We start from the raw sequence: 18,040 nt of genomic DNA, 5'->3' as shown, positions 1-18,040 counted from the left end.
CTATTCATACTGAATGCAACTGGTTAAGACAAACTGTGTTGGCACTGAACAGGAGTTAGCAAGAAAAATAAAAATGTTTATTTGGCTTGATCATGGGACCCAGGATGGTGAAAAGTATGAGATAGAGAGAGCTGGAGTGGTGAGCAGCATCCGGTAAGTCAGGTTACAGAATTTGGATGATTCTAAGGCAGGGTTAAAGGGCTCTGACCAAGGGAGTAAGACTCTGATTAGCATGTAAGAGAGTATATTCTGGTAGTGGTGGTGAGAATGTGTTGTCCAGACAACAGATATGGACGGCAGTAAGGAAGATACTGCAAAACCTAGGGGAAGAAAGCAAAGGGAACCAATTCAGGGGATGTTTGGAAGTCTGAATCCACAACGATCAGAAATCCATCAGGGAGGGGGGAGGAGGGGGAGGGATGAAAGAGAGGCAAGATGGTCCCAAGGAAAGAATGGGTACAGCTGTAATCAGGTCCATAGGTTGGGTGGCAAGAAGTTGGTGATTGTACTTCCCTGTTCAATAATGAGATGGTGGGCAGAGGAGTCAGGAACAGAGATTTAAGGAGAATGGAAAACTTTTGAAACCGTCACTGTAGGGAAGTTGAGAAATATGTTACGTGGGGCTACCGGGAGGGCCTATTCTTAGTAACGTTTCCACAGCGATCTAATTGAATTTGTGTACGTGGAAACAGTGTTCCAGGTGCTCCTGAGAGATCTCCCCACTTCGCTGGAATTACCTGTTCCTCCCAGTTCTAATGACACCCACCAAACAGAACAAACACTTCTTGATTTTAGAATTTTAACAAGGTAACTCCTTCCATTCTTGGCTCCCAGATTGACCACTAAATGGCTTTTGCGACAAAAACAGTGAAATTCCCACAAAATATTTGTTCCAGAGACATTTGCTGTGGACTCTCCCTAACCCCTTCACCCCCAAACAAATCCCTGACATCAGTGAGGAGACAGGAGCCCACAAACAGTGCCATCGACGCAGTCTTGTGTGCGACTCCGAAATTTAGTCAAGGAACAAACCTCAGTGAGATCATGTCTCGTTTGGGACTAAATGGCTAACTCCTATTCTGTGATCACATTAGGAAAAATGCACATAAAATGCCCAGGAATTTTTCCGTTGTTTGATTCAGAAATTAAACGTGCACACGTCATGTCTGCAAAATGAGCGTCTCACCATGTCGGATGCTTTCTTGGATGGCAACGGGATGTAGATGCGAAGAGAGGACATGCTGCCTTCTTCAGCTGGCTGTCACGTACCTTACAGCACCTCTGGACTTACGGATTTTAAGTACAGATCTGTCCACACTCTAAAGAGTCAAGTAAATAGCCAACATCCTTAACCAAGTTACTAGCTGTAACCTGCCCAACCAGTTGAGGCCCTTGAGAGTGCTGAGGTTAAGGCACATTTCTGCTTATCTGCTACCAGCTCATTCTGGTTCCGAGAGGTCTGGTTTCCAGTACAGCACAAGGTGTATGCCTGAATTATGAAGGTAAACGCCTTCATTCTCCACGTGACGTAATGCATATATTGTCTTATACAGCAGAGCTTATCTGATAGCTAATACAATCTGAAAAACTAGCAAGTTCCCAGCCGTTTCCAAATTTGGGCTCCAAATGTTCCGTGCTGTCACGTCAGATATAAAAAGAGTGCTCATTTGGAAATACGAGCACCTATGTTGATGTAATAATCATAACTATTACTTATTGAATATATATTACAATTTAGGACTTTGGTAACTGTTTTACAGAAATTACCTGTTTTAATTCTTAAGCAATCCATAAGATAGGTACTAATGTCACTAGCAATTTTTAAACATGACTTAACTGTGCTGACAGACTCCCAAAGCCTCACTATGAATAAAAGTAATTGGTAGGGTTAGAATTGAAGCCTCCTGCTATCAAAGCTCACACACTTCTCAGATAATAAAGGCAAAATGGGCCCTTCTCACAGAAATGGAGCCCGTTTGAGCTCATCATAGGTGACCGTCCCGTTACCTCTGAGTAGCTCCGCAGAGAACACCACCCCCAAACCAGAGACTCGCAGGCAGCGAGACCTTGGCTGCGATGACTCGGAAAGAGGACTGAGTAACACAAGCACCAGATCATCGCGGATCTGAGCTCGGTCAAAGGAATCCTGGTCCAAGTCTGAACCAGTTCTAATAATGCTTCTGGCTGTCAAGATGATTGGCACCGCACTTCCTATCCTGTGGCCCCGAGTGACTTCTAAATGTTGGCAGGCTCCTCTTGCCATTTAAAGGTTTCTGTATAGAAATGATAATAAATGTTGCAGAAATAAATGCAGACCACCCCAATGAGAACAAGCAGGGGCTCTCCTTCAGCGTTTGCTAGAGCGAGGGAGTCGGCCATCATCGCCTGCGTTTAGCAGAGGCTCGAAGGGAGGCCGAAATGGGGAAAGCTTCCTAGTGAAAAAGTGGGAGGCTTCACGTCTGCTCCGATCAGTGGCTGCTGGCACGAGAAGCAGGAACCAGGTTAACTGAAAGCGGGGCATCTATCCATTTGTGATGCACGTTTTGCTTCCTTTGGTTGGTCCTAAGTTAGAAGCGACTTAGGGGGAGACATCAGGGAGCTTGGAAGTCAGCAGCCAGGTCTTGGCCATCTGGGGCCCATGGCTACGGAGGATGTGGTTCGTCTTCCGGGATGTTTGCGACAGAGGTTGCAGGTCAGAGTTGTATTGTCAAATGTGGTCTTGGCCATTGTTCGTTTGTGTCTTCAGCCTCTCAAAACAAACACCACAATATGGTGGCAAATGAAAAGGGGGACAGCAACCTCACACAAATATGCTTCTTGAACCCATAGCATCCACATCAATACTTATAAATTGAATCATTTGTGAATAAAGCCCTCCAAATCAATGATTCGGATTTTTCTATGATCTGAGTCAGCAACGGCATTCTCTCTCTCTCTCTCTCTCTCTCTCTCTCTCTCTCTCTCTCTTTCTCTCTCTCTTTCTTTTCAGGGTAGCTTGGTTTTCTTAGAAATCTTATGATCTATTAGCCAACCTATGAAAGCTGGATTGAATTCATTGTAATTGAATCTTTCTGATCTTAATGAAAACTAGTATAACAAACTCTCAATGATAACTGTTCTTCTGTGGAGCATTGCACGCCCTGGCCATGAAGGATCTTGAGAATGACAGTCCCCGCCATCTCTCAGGACTGGTGAACTACAGCAAGTTGGATACACCATGTTCCTGGAAACACGGCATCTTGCCCACGTTGCATTTACTTTCATGTGTGACTCTTATTTTAACAGTCCAAAATTATTTTAACCTAGGGCGTGACAGCACATAATCAATTTCAGCTTTGTCGAATCCACCAATGCGCATCTGTTTTAGGGACAAAAAGTAAGGTACATGTATTTTTACCATTTCTCCCCACTTTTCGTGCTGGCTCTATTTCCCTGGCTCATTACCTCCTTGGCTAATAAAGCACAGTGGATGGATGTGGTCATTTCAGTATTTTGCCAGCCCGTGCTTTGAATCTAGATGGTGTCTGTGTGTGCGATACACACGTTCACTAATTGTTAGCAGTGCAAGCTCTTTTAGCTTTTGTAACTTTCTCAAATTTACAGAGGCAACACTGACTAGTCCATAGTCTTTCCACTGTGGAGATGTTTTCACTCACAGATAGATTCATATGATATCCCCACCTTTCCACCCACCTCCCCTCTGCTTGAAAACACTGCTATCACTGCCATGAAATAAGGACCAAAAGGCAGTCTTGGCCAAAACAGCTTAGTCAGTTATTCCATGCAGGCACTCCTTGAAGCTTACTATTATTTTCACTTTGATTTTTTTTTGAAGCCTTAAGTAAATGCAAATGTTACTATTGTTATTTCTCTTTAGGCAAGGAAGTCTGGAAAATATAGCGGAAGCTTCAGAACACAGGGCTGTCTGGGGCACAAGAGAAGCTATGGAAGAAAACCTGAGTCATGAGCTGCTGCGTCAATACCCAAATCTCTATTTTCTCCATGTTTATAGGATAACTATTTCTGAAAGTACTTCATGCCTTGCACCTCTCCTCAATCCACAGTGCACTGTTCCTTTTATTTTCCCTTTTGATTTGACCTTTCCTGTCCACGCTGTGAAACAGGTTCTTCCGTTTTGCTGTCGATTATCAGGATTCAAGTTGCCTGCTTACTGACCGCTAATCAAATTCCAATAGTTAAGCAAAGTGAGAGGAGAATGAGTCAGGCCATGCCCCTTCAAGGGGATGAAAGATTCCAAACAATGAAGTAGAAAAATGTGTCCATCTAATATTATCTCCCTCTTCCTCAGGGCCATCTAAAAGCACAACACTAGAGGAATTATTAAGAAAACAGAAGTCAAGGGACTTTTCATTGCATTGTGCTTCTCTGTTCTTTTCTAAGGAAGGTATGGTGTCTCTCATTTCTTTGCCCTGATCATCTGTTATGGGTTGAACTGCGTCCTCTCTCCCCAAAGATATGGTGAGGCCCTGACCTCTGGTACCTGTGAATGTGACCTTATTTGGAATCAGGGTCTTTGCAGATGTAATCAAGTTGAGATGAGGTCATTAGTGTGGGTTCTAATCCAATATGACTGGTGTCCTTACAAGAAAAGAGGGGGGTGGGGGGCTGTGGAATGCCTTGTGAAGATGGAGGCAGAGATGGAAGTGATGCTTGCCACAAGCTACCCTGTTTCCCTGAAAATAAGACCTAGCCAGAAAATAAGCCATAGCACGATTTTAGGAGCCAAAGTATAGCTGGCACCTTGGCATACTGAATATTTTAAGCTGAGGGAGTTTGTGGAAAAGGCACCCTTCTTCCTCAAACAGGTCATAAAACTCTTATGTGAGGGGTGCGTGCCCTCCATATCCTGGAGGAGTCATGCTACGGCTTCTTCTCCGGCTAGGTCTTATTTTTTGGGGAAACACGGTAAGAATGCCTGAGGCCACCAGGAGCCGGGAGAAGCAAGAGGGGAACCTCCTTGCCTTTGGAGGGAGGGTGGCCTGGGTTTCAGACTTCCAGCCTCCTGAACTGTGAGAGAACACATTTCTGTTGTTTTAAGCTGCCCTGTATGGAAGCCTCAGGAAACTAATTCAACATCCATACTTGCCTTTGAAAGGTTATTTCACATCTTTGAAAAATGTTTTCTATCTATTCCTTCCTCTCTGAGGACCCTTTTACTACCTTTCTTTTTTTTTTTTTTTTAAAGATTTTTTTTTATTGGGGAATTGGGGGAATGGGAACAGTGCTGGGGAATTGGGGGAAGGGGAACAGACAAGTTGCTGTCGTCTTGTTCTTCAATCTAGTTGTGGAGGACATTGCTTCACTGGCCCAAGTTGGCACCATCATTGCGCTCTTCTCTGGCGAGGCAGATCAGTCGCCGGCTTCTGGACGGCCGCTCACTGCAGCTGCTGGCTGCTCACGCTGGCTGCTGGCTACACACGGTAGCCCATGGTAACCCACTGCCACAGGGACTGCAGCCTACGCCGTCGCCGGCGACTCATGGCAGCCCAGCTCCAGGTTGAGCTGTTGTTCAGCATCTTAGCTGTGGAGGGCAGTGTCACTGGCCCTCATATGTGGGATCCGAACCGGGGCCCTCTGGCATCCCAAGCGAGTTCTTAACCATCGCGCCACTCCGCCGGCCCCTTACTACCTCTCAACCTTTGCAAATTTATGGACCTACTATATAGTTCAGCTATTTCCAACTATAAAGCTAGCCGCCTGATAAGAGTCAGGTTCTGAGTTCGTTTCCCCAAAATGCCATTCTAGATGTTAAGCCTACTCTTAGATGGTAACATATCACATTATCAAGAGGTGATGGAAATCTTAAAAAGTGGCTCTTCAGCTCTACATGGTATCTACAGGTCACCAGATGCATATTTCTGGGGGTACAAATCTGCTTCCATAGTTTATTCCATTATTCTGATTATACCGGCTGAAGAGAACAAGCACACATGTGGATGAGTTAGTCTGATCCCACATGGAAACTGAGACTCATCTATCAGTAAAAAAAAAATTTAAAGTCAAATGTGCTTGTTAACAGATATTTTAGGACTCTTTTATGGTGCAGCCAAATTTTAGACTTACCGGTATTGTCGAATACCTGGCTTCCTGGCCTATGAATGAAGCTGTGCTCAAACTGTGCAAGGAACCACCCCTCCCCCCAGCCTGAAATGAACCCTCCACCCCACACCCTCCAGGACATCATAGTATTCAACGGATTGGCGTTGTTTCGCTGTGTAGGTCGCTGCACCCGAGTCTTGCATTAAATGTGAATATTACATGTGAGGGTAAGCTAAGGGAGTAGGAGACCAGGATGATTTGAGAATATAGGCTAACATGAAACGAAGTAGCTCCTAAGGGTCCCATAAAGGTCTCCTGTGTAACAGCAGGAATCTGAGGACCTACCCGGGGCCCCACAAAGAACAAGGCTGGCTACCAATAGGCTACGTGATGTGAAAGCATCAGAAGAAGCATCGGAACAGGCTAAATGCACCCAATGAACTGGCAAGTCAGGCTGTAAGTAGGGCTGTGTGGCCAAGTGAGGTCCCTAATTCAGCCCAGAAAAGTACCTGGGAAAATAAAGTCCGAGTGTTTCCATCGACCTCAATTACCCAAATCATGTGTGCAATTTTATCCAGCCAAAGAGTAACAAAGATGATCTGTTTTCAACGAGCTAGAGGTTTGTGAAAAGGCACACAGTGTTTTCAGGTAGACTCTCCCCCTTATCTTACAGCTTTTAGGCCTGCAGAATTTTCTTTCAAGGGAAAAACAAAAACCCTGGAACAATTGCCTCATTCAATGATAAAGTCAGGGCCATCAGCTTGTGGGCAGAGGCAGAGACGGCAGGCTCTGCCTAGATCAAGTTGCCCTGTTTAACCAGCACAAATACTTTCACAGGAAGATAAGGCCCTGATTAGATCTGAGGTGGAGCCTAAAAACAATAAATGCTTGAGCAAATCACCGACCAGCTTTCCTGCGGTGGGGCGGTGGGGCAAGACAGGACAGGAGTGGACCCTACCAGCTCCTGTCAGTTAAGATCCCCTCGCCTAAAGCAGCAATGCCTGAGGGCTCTGAAGTGTCAGTAGATCAGGTCTGCCTTTATCTTGCGTGTCATGGAACAAGAGATTCTAAACAGTCAGAGTCCTGTGTTCTATGTAAATACTGTAGTAACTAGCTTTTAATTTTTTTATCGACACGTATATTTGGTCAACAGAGACACAGTAACCTTTTGAAAACATGTTACAAGAGTGGTAAGTCTAGTTTATAGATAAATATTTTCCCCTGTTCCTAGCGAGTTAAAGTGATTTATGAGAGTGCCCTCTGGTTATAGACAAACACAGTTATAAAAACACTGTAGTTTTACACCTTAGTAACACACGGGATTGTTTTTATCTTCACTGTCTCCCCCAAATCAGGAATCTTGCCTTTGGGGAACTATTGAAACAAACAACAACAAAAAAAAAAACAAGGCTTCGGGTGGTTATTTCTCTTCAGGGTTCGGGAACTGGGCACAGTGAGAGTTTAATGAAAGCAGGCGTAACACCACCCTCTTTCCTAGTAGGTAAAACTCGTGTACAGATTTATGCAAGACTCTTACTTCAATCTAGAAATAAAAATTTAAGTAGCTAACTGGTGTGGTTTAAATTCCCCAATTCCTGTTACAAAACACCTCCCACTCTCCAAAAAAAAGAAAACACACAAAAAACAAATGAGGCTAGGGCAACCTAAAGCACATAGCAGGGTGCCCGGCACATGGTAGGTATTTGACACATGTTCTTTTCTTTTGTGGGTCCAGGAAGGGGACAAACAGAATCAGAAGCAGGAACTGGCATGATTTGCCTGTTCATAATCCTATACTACATGATCCTTAGTATTTTCAGCTCTATAATAAGCATCCTGCTACTGTTACTCTCACTCGTCTCACAGAGTTGTTTGAAAATAAAATGTGATCATCGCTATAAAGGAATTCTCTAAGCTTTGATGTGCTGCCACAAATGCTGTTTGTCATTTTCATTTGGGACCAAATCAGAAAAAGAGTCAAGATGAGCAAAACAAGAAAAACAAAAATATGTCAGCAAGTGATCTGGTCTTTAGTTTAAAAGCTGCGACTACGTAAAAGGAAATGCCAGACGCAGCAAAGAAGTTTATTATAACTTTCAGGAGTTCAGTCACCTCTAAGACGAAGGCACTAACAATTTTAAGGGTAGGGCGACTGCCACATTTTTCCCAATACATAGTTCTTTTTTTTTTTAACTTAAAAAGCAAACATCCTATTTCTTTCTTCAAGAGACATTATTTTAATAGATATTGAAAAAATGATTAATAAACTTATTTTGATGTAATTATTTTATAAATAGTGAAAATTTAAATAGTAAAAAAAAATTGTCAAAATGAAGAGTTCTTTCTCCATGAAAATTTTCGTTGTAAATATTTGTACATCAAGAGCAGTAATTTCTAACTAAGTTAGTATTCCCCGGCATGAAGAAAAGGGGCTTTTTTATATTGGATTAATTAAGAAGAGACTTTTTACTAAACTAAGAAATCTGTCAAAGCCCATTGGGCTCTCCTTTTATCTACCAATGGTTTATTTGGTATTAGTTCAATATTTCGTATTAATGCCAACGGACTTCCATATGTGATTAGGACCATAAGGAATGATTTGCATGTTCCCCCATCAATGATATATTACTTTCCTTAGACTGGATAGTATACTTGCTCAGCGAAGTGAAATCGTATTGATTTATGTTTTTAAAGTTCTGCTTGTGTTTATTAGGTTTTGACAAATCTCCGCGCTGGTGCAGCTGGGGCTCTGCCCATTATTCGAGTGCATAAATCTTTTCTGTTTCTGATTTGCTTGTTCTTATGCTTTAAACACCTTGATAGAGAAGGTACAAGGTAATGCTTGGCACACGAAATAGAATGCTTCAAAGAAATCAATAATCAGAGAGCCGAGAGGAGGTTCAGATGGTAGGGTTTGATTCTGTTTTATCATTTCAATGCCTGAGTGTTTCTCAGGCTTTCACTGTGAGTTGTGTGCAAAGGTCTCTTGACTAGTGGGTGTATAATCCAAAGCATGTGTTAATATAATTTAAGACCCCTAATAATCACACAGATATGAATTTATAGAGAATTGAAGTTCTTTAGAGGGCGCAGATTAGTTATTATATCATATCATATCATATCATATCATATCATATCATATCATATCATATATAATATTATAGAGAAAGACTGCCTGGTCCAAAACCAGCTATGCCATTTTCTAGCTGTGTGACCTTGGGGATATTACATGGCCTCTCTGTGCCAGTTTCCTTTTCTGCAAAAATAAAGTTCATCATGGGGATGGAAAGGTAATATTTGTAATCACTTAGAATGATGCATGGCATGTAGTTAGTATCCTGTGTTTGTTAAATAAAAATCAATCAGTAAATTGAAAATATTTCTGCTGTGAAATGACACGTGTTCCTTTGTCTTTGGTAGATGAAAGTTTTTTTTATAAGTTTCTCCACAGAGTCTCTTATCATTCATGGAAGATTCAACAAAAACAGCTTATTTTCATGACTTTGGTAACAGAACATTTGGGATGTGAAAACAAACTCTTCAAAGAAACAGTGAAACCACCTATCACCTGAAACTATCTTCGCGATACACAGAAACATGAATTCTTTGAAATGTACCAAATCTATCCTACTACACGGCATCAAAGGAACAGAAACTGAGACAGAAGATTAAGGTGAAAGAGTTAGTCACACATAATCTAATAAAGAAATAGTAGGGAAAATCTATATGACAATGCTGATAAGCAAGTAGTTTTCACATAATATTTTGAGGCTATTTCCTATCTTTGATGCTTTTCTTTTAATAGTGGACAAGGAATTTTTCTACTATTTCTTAATCAACCTCTTATGTTTCTTAGCTTAACAGAGGGGTAAGTTATATTTAAGCAGGACAAACATCGTGTCTGGAAAAAATGGTTGGTGACAAACATGCAGGCGTGATTGCATGAGCGAAAGGCTCTGGGTTTGTGTGGGGAGTTGGTTGCTATCCGTTCAGCACCACCACTCTCCCAAGCGAAGGAAGACAAAGACTAAAGGATCGCAGGGAATTGAAACTTACCAAAATATCTAGAATGAATTTATTTCCCAGTGTTTCTTTTAAAAACAAAGGTAATCTAATGTCAAATAACCCATAGGAGACTCTGAAAAACCATGAAAAATGTAACACTTCTGAAGCTTGCTCACATGCATTAATCTCACTTTATGCTTATAAAAGAGGCAAAGTGGTTCTAGCAGAATGTATATCAGGGGGAATTAAGAACTCTCTCCTGCCATACAGTTGCCTATTTGGAGGCAGGAACTATGTCCCAATCATTTGTTTTATATTCTGAATGGCAGGTGGCAGGTTTGGATTCTATTGATTTCACTAAACTGGGACTACATGTCCCAGAATTCCATTCCCTTCTTCGTTCCAGGTTAGCTTAGGCTGTGGCAGACATTTTGCATGACCTTTGTAAGGCAAAAGTGAAACGATAGCCATATTCTGTTTACATCAGCAGGTTGGGGAAGGTCACGAGGCACTGTGGCCACTCACACAGGTTGTCACAGCTCCTGCAGTTCCATCTAGGTCTCCTCCTTCAGCGTTTATGGCTCCTGGGTTACATGAGGAGGGCACCGGTTTCTCCTACTGCGCACCCCCACTGTCTAATTGAAGGCTCCAGGAGAAGGGCATGGGCTCCATTTCACCCCGGGGGCTTCCAGCCAACATTCACTGGTTTCCATCTGTTGCGTCGCTCCACTTCACATCCATCTCTCCTTCCAACTACCTGCCTCGCAGCTTCAGGCTCCAGCAACAGGTCCGAAGATTGTGTGACCCATTACAAAAGGTCAAATCTTAGCATACTCTTAGGATAAATACGTATTTAAAGGCTCAATCATCAGAGCTGGACGAGAGGAGCAGAACCACCAGGGGAATTCATATTTATTTATAGATGAGGAAACTGACTATGGAGAATTACCTACTGTCAAATAATGATACATGTATAATGATAGCAAGACTGAAGACTTCTGACGTTGAGCGCAATGCTCTTTCCACTGCACCATGATGCTTCTTTTAGTCTATCTAGCCATCCCTGAATGTAGAGAGGAACTGAGCCTTTGTAGGTGAATTCCTGTAGCCATCTTAAGCACTCCACTCAGGTGTGAAGAATATTCTGAGCACTTACTCCAGAAACAGAGTGGAACCAAATTAACATTAATGCAGTTTAGGACAACAGAACACAGAGAATGGACCACTTAAGAAGAAAACAGAGTCCCAGTATGTAATGGTCAAGTTCTCTGTGTTAAAGATAGCTTTACTTACTGCAAAACCTACTTTGCATCGGAACCAAAATGTCCTCTGTAAAGTAGAAAACCATCACTAATTTGCTTCTTCTATCTCTTCCCTGCTCTGCACCTTTCCTTTTAAGTCCTCCTCCTTTCCCAGCATCAGTCCCAGGTTATGGGGAACGACTATAGCTCAGCTTTAGAGCTACAACCTGATGTTTTGGTGGAGACAGGCGAACACTGTAAGCATCCTTCCATGTCAGCTACGACCTAGGTCCTACCCACTTCCGTATTCCACTTATTGCCACTCTGCCTCCCTCCTCACACTATGGACCCTACACACCAGGCACACAGAACTGTGCACATTTCCCCGAATGCATCCGGCTCTTTATAAATCTGGCAGACATCTCTTCTTTCTTCAAGCTAAAACACAAGTATCACACCAACTGTTAGGCTCCCTTCAACCCCCCAGGCTCAGCTGGCTTTTCCACTCGTGTCCTCCTTTGCTGGGCCCTGACCTTCCCAATGCCATGGGATGGGTGGATTTCTCTTATATACCTAGTGTCCAACGGAATGAGCAGTGCACACCTACTTAGAAGAAAGGAGCTGCCATTTGTTCAATCCATGAAACCAAAGTGTAAAGGATGACACCATTCCGTCTACTGGATGGCAACGGGGTTACTGAATGCTACTATGCTGAGGCCTGAAATTCCAGGTCCACATAGCCGTAATAATGGTATAGTGGTTACCATGGTGTTGCTTTGTGCATAACTAATACAGTCACTTGTTTTCCACACACACAAAGAAAAGCACAGTGACTTTAAACAGCTAGTGTCTACAGGGCACAATTTTGGACTTCTTCTCATCTCCTGGCTCTGCTCACTTGGTACTGCTGTGTTTCTGTCCCACAAGCTGTCCCAACAGATCACAAATGTCACACACACCTGGAGAAATGGTGTCCGCTCTTTACACCAGCAAAGAACAGGAACTAGGTGACCATATCCTGATTTCTATTGTACTAAATTCCTGTGGGTAAAAAGCACAGCATGGTTTGCTTCTGTTTGGTTTGGTTTGGGTCTGCTTGTTTGTGATTCTGCTTCATTTGGTTTTATTTCTCTGAATGTTTCTCTAGCTTTTAAACTCCCAATGAAAATGGTGTAATCTTATCTTCAGCTCAATATAGTTATCTAATACAGTTAAATAAAATTGTAGTCATAAGGAAATGAAAGTGCCTCCTATTCCAGCGAAACCTAAATTTAACAATGTGTAATGCGTAAGTCTTAGATAATTTGCTCGAGTTAGCCAAACGACTTTCTCCTTGAGTGTTCTCTAGCCACCCACACGTTGATTCAACTCTGACCTAAACAAAAGGCAAACTAAACATACAAAACGAGCAGGCTCTTCATGTGACAATCCTGGTGCAGAGTTAGTTCACAGTCTCTAATATTCTGGCACCTTCTCAAATGTTAATTGCAAGTCTGGGGAAGGATGTTATTGTGCCACCTATAAATAGAACCAGTACATTCTAAGAACACGAAAAGGTCAGTTAATAACCCAATAGCTCATCGGGGATGGTTGAGCGTGACTTTCAGGTAAGTGCTAGTTGGTAAGAGCTGTAAAAATCTCATTGGGCAGACTCGTGTGCTGGCTTCTGTACAGGAGAAGCTTGAATCAGAGATCTACCCAACCATTTCTGTGGTCCAGCCCCTATGCCAGATGCCTTATGTTGTGAAGTTATTTTGGAATTATTTTCCCAAAGTAGACACAGAATGTTCTGAATTCCCCATGGCTTGGAACAGTCTCACATGTAATGAGAAGAGTACAGAGCTATGAAAAGACTGGCCGTGTCTGTGAGTGAGTAGGTATTTTCTGGGGCAGAGCCAACTAGCTAACCAAGTAGGTAACCTAACCCAAGAATTTAGTCTCACAAAAATCATCCTTTAATAGCACTTGCCAAAATTTTCCATCATCATCATCATCATCATCATCATCAACAACAACCACCACCACCACCACCACAAAACCAACCTGAGGAATCAGAAGAGAAATGAGCCCATTACCCTTATTCCTACCCCAAAACCCTTGGGGTCAAGGATATAACACAGAGGACTGGGCCCAAGTTCAAAATATTCTAGTCTATGATTTCTCTTTACAATATATGCTAGTTTTGAAGTCTGGTATATCAGAATACCTGCATTATAAAAATAAATATTTAAACTGCTTAACTGCTTATTAAATAATTAGTTAAATTATTTAATTCCTCTTACTTTCCATCAAAATTGCTGACTTAAATTAATGCTTCTAAAAAGTATACCACATTTATCTCATCACTTCTCATAGCTCCTGGCATGTTGCTAATACGTGGAGGCAGGACTCAGATACACACACACACACGCACGCACACACACACACACACGCACGCACGCACACAGACACGCATGCACACAAACCTACATAAAAATATACAAGAGAATAAATAAGAGCTAAAATATACGGTACAGAAAGCGAAGTTCATACAAGGGGAGACAATGCCATTAGAAGGCTGGACTGCAGGAACCTTTTAAAAATAACTTCTTCTTTGTTTCAATTGTAAGAAATCCTTTTCTCTTTGACCAAACTGCATTTTAGAATTTAGAAAAGACTGAGTTTGAATCTTTGAGTCAAAGAAGTTGCATGACTTTCCTAAGATTACACAGCCAGAAAGTGGAAAATCTAAGCTTCATCTGCAAAACGAACACAATATCTCCTTTCAAATGACCCAATGATACAGTATGGAAGCATCCAGAACATAATAAGCACTAAAATGCTTATTGCTCAACTTACCATAGAAATATTTACAGCCTATGTGATACCTGAAATAATGAAATTGCCCATCCACCTATTCCTCAAGTTAGGCTGGAGGCCACTTTTCCTAAAACAAGGAAGTAACACAGAATACTCAAGGATAAATTCATATGGGATAAAAGTTGAACAGTTTGTTCAAATGATGGGCTTTACAAATTCAAAAAAGAGACGGCTCAACTAAATATATGGGTTGTATTGGTACCAAATACTCTAAATATCCTTTATATATCTATTATTTTCCACAAAACTATTCTTTTTTTTTTGCCAATTCCTAGTTTTCAGCTAATTTATATCCAAGTCTTAACTTGGACTCATCACTAACACATATAATGGAAGAAACATATTTTTTTCAATGTTCTTGAAAACTTGTTCTCTTGCAAGTCCAAATATACTTAAAGTCTCACATCCTAAAAGTAAACTGAGGCAGGAATTATATCTGTCAGTTACTTTAACACTCTCTCTCTCTCTCTCTCTCTCTCTCTCTCTCTCTCTCTCTCTCTCTCTCTCTCTCCTGATTTGAATTGAATTGAACCCTGGACTTTCTTCCCTTCTTTTTGGCTAAATTTCAGAATTGCTTAAATGGTTTAGAGTCGACGCTTCATGTCACTTTATTGGTTAAAATCTGACATAGAGAGTGGTTGGCTTACATTTCCCAAAGTTAAGTGGCAAACATACATGAATAGAGTCTTTCTCCTTGAGGGTCTGGTTCTCGCAGCTGTAAGGGTAATATTCAGCAAAAATACTCCAATCCTGTTTTCCTAAAGACCTCTGGCTCCCGTGACTATGTAAGAATACAAAGGCTACACATGCTCAAAAATTCGGTTTATAGAAAAGCTCTTGTTTACCACATACACCCACTGACAAGGGAAATGATTCAGTTATGTACATTACGAAGTCATGGTAGCCAGAAAGAAAGGTTTGACAAGTCTACACTTTTCTGAACACATACTCAAAGACAAAAGTTTTAAGATTTTAATGAATAAGAAAAAAAGCTTAAGAGAAAGATGAATACAATAGGAGAAAATTATTTACTTCTAGTATATGTTAAAATCAGTCTAGAAAATGCATGTTTTTATTCTTTCTCATACCAGTATATATAATCCTCAGAAAAAATTAACCTTTTTTTCTTGAAGTTTTTTTTAGGGGGTATGTAAATGCATATTTCAATGCTTAAAGCTATCTATCTATTCATAAAAGTGTACACATGCACAGGATGCAATAATTTGCTTTTGAAAGAACGTAACAGAATACTCCATCTGGTATTGAATATGGAATATGATGAAGTCACTTTTAGATATCTACATGTACATCAGACTGGCAAGTCAGAGCTCTTCAATAAATTCTGCAAAGGCCAATTTGAAACTACTTTTGACCAAATCTTCAATAGAGCTCATTACTTAAAGCACTTGGATAGGAAGTTAAATGATCTGTATTGCATTTATTTCAACATCATTATTTACATGGCTGGATACAGAGCACTGCTGCTCCCTCAACAGAGGCCAGCCCGAGCAAACCATAGGCTGAATGACCTTGTATAATAATAAAAACAGCAACGCTTACCTTGATCCACTGTCCCCATAGAAGATCTAGGAGCTCAAGTGCTCACAGCGGAGCAATGGCAAAAAAACGTTCTTTGGTTAATAATAAAGGAAAGAAAAGCTCCAGACACCAAGAACCTGGGTTAACCATTGACTGTGGTTATTCCTGCAAGTCCACCCTGGGAACCTACACAGGTAGCCCTTGGCATTGGGTAAAGCGGGCGGCAGCCAGTCAGCTGAGACTAAGTTACCTCACCACCTCTGTGACTCTGGATAAAGTACAGAGTGAAGGTCACTCAAGCATATACCCTGACGAGGTTTTCACTCAGTCAGGGATACAAAGGAGGAAGATTTCCTGGGCCAGAAATATGCTCCACACAACGCCCGTCAAATATTTAGAAACAGGGTTGTTGGGAGCTGACCTATGGAAATCTTCCTGCCCGTGTGCAGACTTCGTGCAATTCAAGGAAACCCTTTTTACCAGAACTCTTTGTCTACATCTTAGCAGGTGAGGGCTGAGATTGCATGCCAATGAAAACTGAGACAAGACAACCAGAAATAGCTAAGCATCCATTCATACCTTTATGCAACAAGCCTTTAATGATTATTTACTGAGTAACAGCCCAGTTTCCAAAGAGCTGGCATCCACAGTTGAATACACCCTGATAAATAGAAGACAGAGATTAGGGCTGGAGGGCCCTCCCTCCCCCAACCCCAAGAATCAGAGCTTAAGACTGAAGGTAAATAAATATAGACTGCGGGCCAGAACCAGAGCGTACAGTCTGCGTACAGAGTAACCACCCCAGCTATGGGTCCTAAGGGGTGCGATGAACAGTTGAGGTGGTCACCTGGGCAAGCTGACTGACCGGAAGTCAGAAAATTGAACGATAAGTGAAGAAGTGGCTTTAAAATGGTAGCGCCAAGAGAAAAGTCCAGAAAATGTGAAGGGCAACCACAAGACACTAAGCGACAATGCCAAGCAATTCAGACCTTGGGGGGCCTGTACGCAGGAGAGCTCAAAAGGAGTATTGTGCTGGCAGGGAATCAGCATTTCTCTTTATTCCAAAGAGTGTTGGTAGCGAGGGGACACCATCCAGTTTGGTTAACCTTCCAAATTTAAGGGGCCATTTCTAGGTTCTGACACTAGTTGTTGTTTGGGGGTTGTTTGGTTTTTGTTTTCATTTTTAAAAGCATGAACCCTTGAGGAAGCGAGATTGGATTTCAATGTTGGTGTTGTCGCTTACCAGTTTTGTGACATTGGGAGCTGCTTCACCTGTCTGCACGCCAGTTTCCTCATCCATAAAACGGGGATGATAAAAACACCAGCACCACACAAACACCAGAACACCTACCTCAGGGAGATACTCAGGGTTCCAAACCTGTTAGCTATCTTTCGGGTTTAAACATTCTGAGGGCAGCACATGATCTGCAGCCTGTTACACAGTAACAAGTACAAGAGTTTGAACTCTCCAAGGCACCTAGCTTTTCAATCACCCATGAATGTCAGGGAAGCAGTGGACCCAGAGGTCAACTTTTTTGCAAAGAAATGTGAAGGCTCGAGAAAAGTCTACATTTCCATACTAATTGAGGCAACATTCATTGTGGTTTTTCTATGGGCAAGCCTGCCGTGCTTACTCAGTGAGTATTATCCATTACTCTGCTTAGTTACTGGCCTGTTAGAAAGCTGAGCTCTCTTTATTAGTGTTCTGTTTGAAAGGGCTTTTAAAAACACAATACATAACTCCCTCTGCTCTGCAAGGACAGTTTCAGGGAGGGTGGCTTTGCGTGGCTGAGTGTTTGGAGTGATCTGAGAAGATGAGGCATCTTGACTGTACAGCATAAAAAAGACCACAGCGAAGGGCAGAACAGGAGGCAGGATGGGGAGACTGGATGGCTTCCCAACTCCAACTGAGTCAGACCATCACAGTGTGGCTTCATTCCTTTGTTTGAAGTAAATTCCCAGAACATCAGACACACCCATACTCACATGTAAGTAGAAAAACACTTTTTAAAGCCAAATAAAAATGATTATCTGGGTTGGCTTTTCTGGTGAATGTCTATGTCTCCTAAATCTACCTTAAGTGAGAATGAACTGTAGTGAAGTTCAGCTGTGGTGAACTGTAATCCCGCCCTCCCCCCGCGCCCTGCCAAAACACAGAGAGAAACTGAGGCAAACGGAAGGGGAATGTTGGTTTTAAGATCTGTCAAATGACAAGATGATGAAAGAATTCATTAATTGAATGTAAAAACTTGAAGTGAAACATAATTCTCTTTTTCAGTGATCTGGACTTCATTGCTGTACAGCAATTTTAGTAATGGCCTAAAAAGGAGTTAGGC

At 41.9% G+C, this 18,040-nt stretch overlaps 1 protein-coding gene across 5 annotated transcripts in view; it reads right to left on the bottom strand.

Annotated features, from left to right (window-relative positions):
• KCNJ16 (potassium inwardly rectifying channel subfamily J member 16) overlaps window positions 1–17,024 on the bottom strand; it is a 43,911-nt gene extending 26,887 nt beyond the window's left edge. For 4 of the 5 annotated variants that reach the window (XM_019623795.1, XM_019623797.1, XM_019623796.1 and 1 more), the window contains exon 1: window positions 15,726–15,914. The gene's annotated coding sequence lies outside the window, so the exon portion shown is untranslated. Of the gene's footprint in view, window positions 1–15,725; window positions 15,915–16,947 lie in introns of those variants that run through there. The other variant, XM_019623798.1, reaches the window with a different exon arrangement.
• Between the last annotated feature and the right edge of the window lie 1,016 nt (window positions 17,025–18,040).

This window comes from Hipposideros armiger, unplaced genomic scaffold (genome assembly GCF_001890085.2).
Source record: "Hipposideros armiger isolate ML-2016 unplaced genomic scaffold, ASM189008v1 scaffold_562, whole genome shotgun sequence".
NCBI lineage: Eukaryota > Metazoa > Chordata > Mammalia > Chiroptera > Hipposideridae > Hipposideros > Hipposideros armiger.
The sequence above is the reverse complement of the archived record's forward strand: the minus strand, read 5'-3'. Positions and strand labels throughout refer to the sequence as shown.